Below are 8,304 nucleotides of genomic sequence, written 5' to 3' on the forward strand. Positions count from 1 at the left end.
GACCTTTTTTCATTTCTTTTTCATTTCCTAAGTGGCTATTTTCCTAAAAAATGAGTAGAAAACCTGTTATTGAAAAATCTCACACATCCCTCTAAGATGTAGCCTGATGTAGTGGAAATATACTAACATTTGATGTAAATATCATTGACATCTCAATAACCTGTTCCCATTATCTGTGAGAAAATGCAAAATTTGGGCTGAACAATTATAATGTGGCATTTAAACCTCCTCTACCAACCTCCCATCTTAGAAATCATATTTAAAGTAAAACTCTCAACATGTTATGCTATTCTTAGCTCAGATAGAAAATGATGCTGGTTATAGCACTGTAACTATGGTGTTGCCATGGTTATCTACCTATTAATGATTAAACTTGCTTCCTTATGCTCATTAGAATGTATATCTTGAAAACAAAAAAGAGGTTTCCGTTTATTAGCAGATTATAAGGCCCAAAGTTCTCAAACAAAAGTTTGGACATTAGAAACCAGTTCAGGCTCTGACAGTCAACAGATCCTTCTCTTGTGTCTATGGAATGAGCAGTTTTTTTCCCCCCTCATTAGCTACAGCAATCAATTTTCAAAGGGATAAACATTTTACGCTTCATAGAGTCATTATAACTTCCTAGGAAGAGAGAAACTTAGTGAGAGATAGTATGAATTATGCAAAAATATAAATTTGTTTAAAAACCAGAAAGCATCAGCAAATTGAATCTGTTTCTTCATTTCCATTTTTTATCAGACCCATCCTCTTGAGTCTACATACAAACTATCACCACATATTACCAAATCAATCAAAATGTCTGAATCATAGGAATAAGGTTAATAATAGTTTTTCACAGAAATGACTCTGAGACTTATATGCAAGATATCTTTGTTTACTGTGTTTTCAAAAGCAGTCAAATGTTTGTAGGTATTTCTAGTTTCCAGAACAGCAGATAATTTATCTCCTCACTACAGGTTTTTAGGAAGAGTTAAAACTTGGGAACTCTGTATAAGATATCTACATCTTCAGATCAGTTTGTTCTGCATGAGAAAAGAACAAAGGAATGATGTGGTCCTGTGCTGCTCTATTTGTTTATTCAATGAACATTTCCTGAGGGCTTAGTAAGTGTCAAGCCCTGTCCTGCTGCTGGGGTACAGAAATGAACAAAACAGACATAGTTTCTACCTGGAGGAATGATAAAGGCCTAAACAAAGGCTTGTGGATTAATCACTCTCTTTGGACAAGATGAACCTTTAGCCTGGCCTTCAAATTCTTCAGCCTTTATTTTAAGCCTTCCTTGCAAGAGTCTACCCTATTCCTCCCAAACTGGTTGGCTATATACATCACTAGGAACCAAATTCCTATGGCCAGGATCCTGTTTTCTATCTCCAATTAGATTACAAGGCCTAACTCAAATCCTACTTCTTCCATAAAGCCTTCTCTAACTGGATGGTCTCTCAGTCCTCTGAAAACCCATAAACTTTTTTTTAAGTAAGCTCTATGCTTAAGTGGGGCTTGAACTCATGACCCCGAGATCAAGAGTTGCAGGCGCTACTGACTGCCAGCCAGGCACTCCCCCTAAACTTTTTTTTAATGTAGGAAACTCTATTGAGTTTACATTATGAATCAAGTACTTTAAAAAACTATAATTTATTTGGGGGGGGGCGGAGCAAGATGGCGGAGGAGTAGGAGACCTGGATTTCGTCTCCTCTCAGGAATTCAGCTGGATAGGGATCAAGCCATTCTGAACACCTACAAACTCAACAGGAGATCGAAGAAAAGAAGAGCAACAACTCTCTCATCAGAAAAGCGACCACTTTCTGGAAGGTAGGACGTGCGGAGAAGTGAATCCGAGGCGATATTCGGGAGGATAGACGGCGGGGGAGGGGCCTCCGTCGGCCGCTTCTGGCCAGTGATAGAGCCCCGGAGCACAAAATCGGAACTTTTAGAAGTCTGCTCCACCGAGGGACGTCACTCTGGTGGCTAAGCGGGGGGTGGAACCCTCTGGGACAGTGTGGTCTCAGGACCCTCGGGGTCACAGAAAGACCGGGGGTGCCTGAGTGTGGCAGAGCTCCCAGGCAACGGAGCAGGGAAGCCGGCTGCAGAGGCGGAGCCCAGGCGCGGGCTCTCAGCTCGGGGTTGCCATAAACCGTGATCCGCGGCACAGTCGGGCCCCTGCTCCCTCAGCAGGGGGACCCAACAAGTGGCAGATCCGGGGAGACTCACCTTCCTCCCCTGGGAGGAGCCACGCGGGAGTGCACCGCAGGGATCTGCTGGGTTTGGAGACTGCACGCCGGGTCGGGTGCCAGAGATAGAAACGCGCGGTCACAGGCCGGGTGAGCACGGAGTGCAGCCGGAGACCGGGGAGACGGGAGTGACTGACGGCTTTTCTCTGGGGGCGCACTGAGGAGCGGGGCCCCGAGTTCTCAGCTCCTCCTGGGCGGAGATTAGGAGGCCGCCATTTTCACTCTCCGCCTCCAAAGCTGTACGGAAAGCTCGCAGGGAACAAAAGCCCCGGAGAGCAAACCCGAGCAGATTACTTAGCCGGGAGGGGGCAAGGGCGGGGCAATTCTGCCTCCGGCAGAGACATTTGGAAACCACAGCAACAGGTCCCTCCCCAGAAGATCAGCGAGAACAGCTGGCCAAGACCAAGTTTACCGATCAATGAGGACGGCAGAACTCCAGCGCTAGGGGACTACTGCACATAGAATTCACGGCTTTTTTACCACGATTCTTTAGTCTTTTAAAGTTAATTTTTTTTAACTGTCTTTTTGTCTTTTTATTTCTTTTTGAATTTTTCTTTTTCCCTTTTTCAACCAACATCTTATCAATCCCTTTTTTTAAAAAAACAATTTTTATTTTTCATTTTTAGAGTCATAGTCTATCCCTTCATAGTAGTTACCCATATTTTTGGCTTATATATATAAGTTGTTCTCTCTTTAAAATTTTGAGATAGTTTCTTCTAACAGATTAAAATATACCCTAAATCTCTAGTATATGGTGTTTTCTATTCCCCTGCCTGATCACATCCTCTCCCTTTTTTTTTCTTTTTCTTTTTTCTTTTTTTAAATCCTCTTTTTTCTTTTTTCAAACAACTTCTTATCAATTCCTTTTATAAAATTTTTTATAATTTCCATTTTTACAGTCATATTCCATCCCTTCATCATATCAACCCTTATTTTTGTACATATGTAAGTTTTTCTTTCTTAAAATTTTGGGAGGCACTTTCTTCTAAAAGACCAAAATACACCCCAAATCTAGTGTGTGGCACTGATCTATATACCAGCCTGATCATATTTGATCACATTCTGGTTTTTGTTGTTGTTGTTGTTGTTGTTTTGTTTTGTTTGTTTTTGTTTTTGTTTTTATCTTTATCTTTTTCTTTTTTTTTCTTTTTCTTTTTTCTCTCTTTCCCTTTCTTATCCCACTGCTTCAGGTCTTTTCTGATTTGTTTAGAGTATATTTTCTGGGGACATGGTTACTCTGCTAGCATTTTGTTCTCTCATTAATCTATTCTCCTCTGCACAAAATGACAAGACGGAAAAAATCACCTCAACAAAAAGAACAAGAGGTAGTACCGACTGCCAGGGACCTACTCAATACGGACATTAGTACGATGTCAGATCTAGAGTTCAGAATCATCACTTTAAAGATATTAGCTGGGCTTCAAAAAATATGGAAGTTATTAGAGAAACCCTTTCTGGAGAAGTAAAAGAGCTAAAATCCAACCAAGTAGAAATCAAAAAGGCTATTAATGAGGTGCAATCAAAAATGGGGGTGCTAAGTGCTAGAATAAATGAGGCAGAAGAGAGAATCAGTAATATAGAAGATGAAATGATGGAAAATAAAGAAGCTGAGAAAAAGAGAGATAAACAACTACTGGATCACAAGGGCAGAATTTGAGAGATAAGCGATACCATAAGATGAAACAACATTAGAATAATTGGGATCCCAGAAGAAGAAGAAAGAGAGAGAAGGGCAGAAGGTATAATGGAGCAAATTATAGCAGAGAACTTCCCTAATTTGGGGAAAGAAACAGGCATGAAAATCCAGGAAGCAGAGAGAACCCCTCTCAAAATCAATAAAAATAGGTCAACTCCCCGACATCTAATAGTAAAACTTACGAGTCTCATAGACAAAGAGAAAATCCTGAAAGCAGCCCAGGAGAAGAGATACGTAACCTACAAGGGTAGAAACATTAGATTGGCAACAGACCTATCCACAGAGACCTGGCAGGCCAGAAAGGACTGGCAGGATATATTCAGAGCACTAAATGAGAAAAATATGCAGCCAAGAATACTCTATCCAGCTAGGCTGTCATTGAAAATTGAAGGAGAGATAAAAAGCTTCCAGGACAAACAAAAACTAAAGGAATTTGCAAAAACAAAACCAGCCCTACAGGAAATCTTGAAAGGGGTCCTCTAAGCAAAGAGAGAGCCTAAAAGCAACATAGACCAGAAAGGAACACAGACAATATACGGTAAAAGTCACCTTACAGGCAATACAATGGCACTAAATTCCTATCTTTCAATAGTTACCCTGAATGTAAATGGGCTAAATGCCCCAATCAAAAGACACAGGCTAACAGACTGGATTAAAAAACAAGACCCATCGATATGCTGTCTGCAAGAGACTCATTTTAGAACCAAAGACACACCCAGATTGAAAGTGAGGGGGTGGAAAACCATTTACCATGCTAATGGACACCAAAAGAAAGCTGGGGTGGCAATCCTTATATCAGACAAATTAGATTTTAAACCAAAGACTGTAATAAGAGATAAGGAAGGACATTATATCCTACTTAAAGGATCTATCCAACAAGAAGATCTAACAATTGTAAATATCTATGCCCCTAACATGGGAGCAGCCAATTATATAAGGCAATTAATAACAAAAGCAAAGAAACACATCGACAACAATACAATAATAGTGGGGGACTTTAACATCCCCCTCACTGAAATGGACAGATCGTCTAAGCAAAAGATCAACAAGGAAATAAAGACTTTAAATGACACACGGGACCAAATGGACTTCACAGACATATTCAGAACATTCCATCCCAAAGCAAGGGAATACACATTCTTCTCTAGTGCCCATGGAACATTCTCCAGCATAGATCACATCCTAGGTCATAAATCAGGTCTCAACCGGTACCCAAAGATTGGGATCATTCCCTGCCTATTTTCAGACCACAATGCTTTGAAACTTGAACTCAATCACAAGAGGAAAGTCAGAAAGAACTCAAACACATGGAGGCTAAAGAGCATCCTACTGAAGAATGAATGGGTCAACCAGGAAATTAAAGAAGAATTAAAAAAATACATGGAAACCAATGAAAATGAAAACACAACTGTTCAAAATTTTTGGGATGCAGCAAAGGCGGTCCTAAGAGGAAAGTATATAGCAATACAAGGCTTTCTCAAGAAACAAGAAAGGTATCAAGTACACAACCTAACCCTACACCTAAAGGAGCTGGAGAAAGAACAGCAAATAAAGCCTAAACCCAGCAGGAGAAGAGAAATAATAAAGATCAGAGCAGAAATCAGTGAAATAGAAACTAAAAGAACAGTAGAACAGATCAACGAAACTAGGAGCTGGTTCTTTGAAAAAATTAACAAGATTGATAAACCCCTAGCCAGACTTATCAAAAAGAGAAGAGAAATGACCCAAATCAACAAAATCATGAATGAAAGAGGAGAGATCACAACCAACACCAAAGAAATACAAACAATTATAAGAACATATTATGAGCAACTCTATGCCAGCAAATTAGATAACCTGGAAGAGATGGATGCATTCCTAGAGATGTATCAACTACCAAAACTGAACCAGGATGAAATAGAAAACCTGAACAGACCTATAACCACTAAGGAAATTGAAGCAGTCATCAAAAATCTCCCAAAAAACAAAAGCCCAGGGCCAGGTGGCTTCCCAGGGGAATTCTACCAAACATTTCAAGAAGAATTAATACCTATTCTTCTGAAACTGTTCCAAAAAATAGAAACGGAAGGAAAACTTCCAAACTCATTTTATGAGGCCAGCATTACCTTGATCCCAAAACCAGACAAAGACCCCATCAAAAAGGAGAATTACAGACCAATATCCCTGATGAACATGAATGCAAAAATTCTCACCAAAATACTAGCCAATAGGATCCAACAGTACATTAAAAGGATTATTCACCATAACCAAGTGGGATTTATCCCTGGGCTGCAAGGTTGGTTCAACATCCGCAAATCAATCAATGTGATACAATACATTAACAAAAGAAAGAACAAGAATCATATGATCCTCTCAATAGATGCAGAAAAAGCTTTTGACAAAGTACAGCATCCTTTCTTGATCAAAACTCTTCAGAGTATAGAGATCGAGGGTACATACCTCAATATCATAAAAGCCATCTATGAAAAACCTACAGCGAATATTATTCTCAATGGGAAAAAACTGAGAGCTTCCCCCTAAGGTCAGGAACGCGGCAGGGATGTCCACTATCACCACTGCTATTCAACATAGTATTGGAAGTCCTAGCCACAGCAATCAGACAACAAAAAGAAATCAAAGGCATCCAAATTGGCAAAGAAGAAGTCAAACTCTCACTCTTTGCAGATGATATGATACTTTAGGTGGAAAACCCAAAAGACTCCACCCGAAAACTGCTAGAACTCATACAGGAATTCAGTCAAGTGGCAGGATATAAAATCAATGCACAGAAGTCAGTGGCATTCCTATACACCAACAACAAGACAGAAGAAAGAGAAATTAAGGAGTCGATCCCATTTACAATTGCACCCAAAACCATAAGATACCTAGGAATAAATCTAACCAAAGAGACAAAGGATCTGTACTCAGAAAACTATAAAATACTCATGAAAGAAATTGAGGAAGACACAAAGAAATGGAAAAACGTTCCATGCTCATGGATTGGAAGAACAAATATTGTGAAGATGTCAATGCTACCTAGAGCAATCTACACATTCAATGCAATCCCCATCAAAATACCATCCACTTTTTTCAAAGAAATGGAACAAATAATCCTAAAATTTGTATGGAACCAGAAAAGACCCCGCATAGCCAGAGGAATGTTGAAAAAGAAAAGCAAAGCCGGCGGCATCACAATTCCAGACTTCCAGCTCTATTACAAAGCTGTCATCATCAAGACAGCATGGTACTGGCACAAAAACAGACACATAGATCAATGGAACAGAATAGAGAGCCCAGAAATGGACCCTCAACTCTATGCTCAACTAATCTTCAACAAAGCAGGAAAGAATGTCCAATGGAACAAAGACAGTCTCTTCAACAAATGGTGTTGGGAAAATTGGATAGCCACATGCAGAAGAATGAAACTGGACCATTTCCTTACACCACACACAAAAATAAGACTCCAGATGGTTGAAAGACCTCAATGTGAGACAGGAGTCCATCAAAATCCTAAAGGAGAACACAGGCAGCAACCTCTTTGACCTCAGCCAAAGCAACTTCTTCCTAGAAACATCACCAAAGGCAAGGGAAGCAAGGGCAAAAATGAACTATTGGGACTTCATCAAGATAAAAAGCTTTTGCAAAGCAAAGGAAACAGTCAACAAAACCAAAAGACAACTGACAGAATGGGAGAAGATATTTGCAAATGACATATCAGATAAAGGGCTAGTATCCAAAATCTATAAAGAACCCATCAAACTCAACACACAAAGAACAAATAATCCAATCAAGAAATGGGCAGAAGACATGAACAGACATTTTTCCAAAGAAGACATCTAAATGGCCAACAGACACATGAAAAAGTGCTCAATATCGCTCAGCATCAGGGAAATCCAAATCAAAACCTCAATGAGATACCACCTCACACCAGTCAGAATGGCTAAAATTAACAAGTCAGGAAACGACAGATGTTGGCGGGGATGCGGAGAAAGGGGAACCCTCCTCCACTGTTGGTGGGAATGCAAGCTGGTGCAGCCACTCTGGAAAACAGTATGGAGGTTCCTCAAAAAGTTGAAAATAGAGCTACCATATGATCCAGCAATTGCACTACTTACTGGGTATTTACCCCAAAGATACAAAAGTAGGGATCCGAAGGGGTACGTGCACCCCGATGTTTATAGCAGCAATGTCCACAATAGCCAAACTGTGGAAAGAGCCAAGATGTCCATTGACAGATGAATGGATAAAGAAGAGGTGGTATATATACACAATGGAATATTATGCAGCCATCAAAAGGAATGAGATCTTGCCATTTGCAACGACGTGGATGGAACTGGAGGGTATTATGTTGAGTGAAATAAGTCAAACAGAGAAAGACATGTATCATATGATCTCACTGAT

The sequence above is a fragment of the Mirounga leonina genome, unplaced genomic scaffold (assembly GCF_011800145.1).
Source record: "Mirounga leonina isolate KUSES-001 unplaced genomic scaffold, KU_Mleo_1.0 Mir_53, whole genome shotgun sequence".
Lineage (NCBI taxonomy): Eukaryota > Metazoa > Chordata > Mammalia > Carnivora > Phocidae > Mirounga > Mirounga leonina.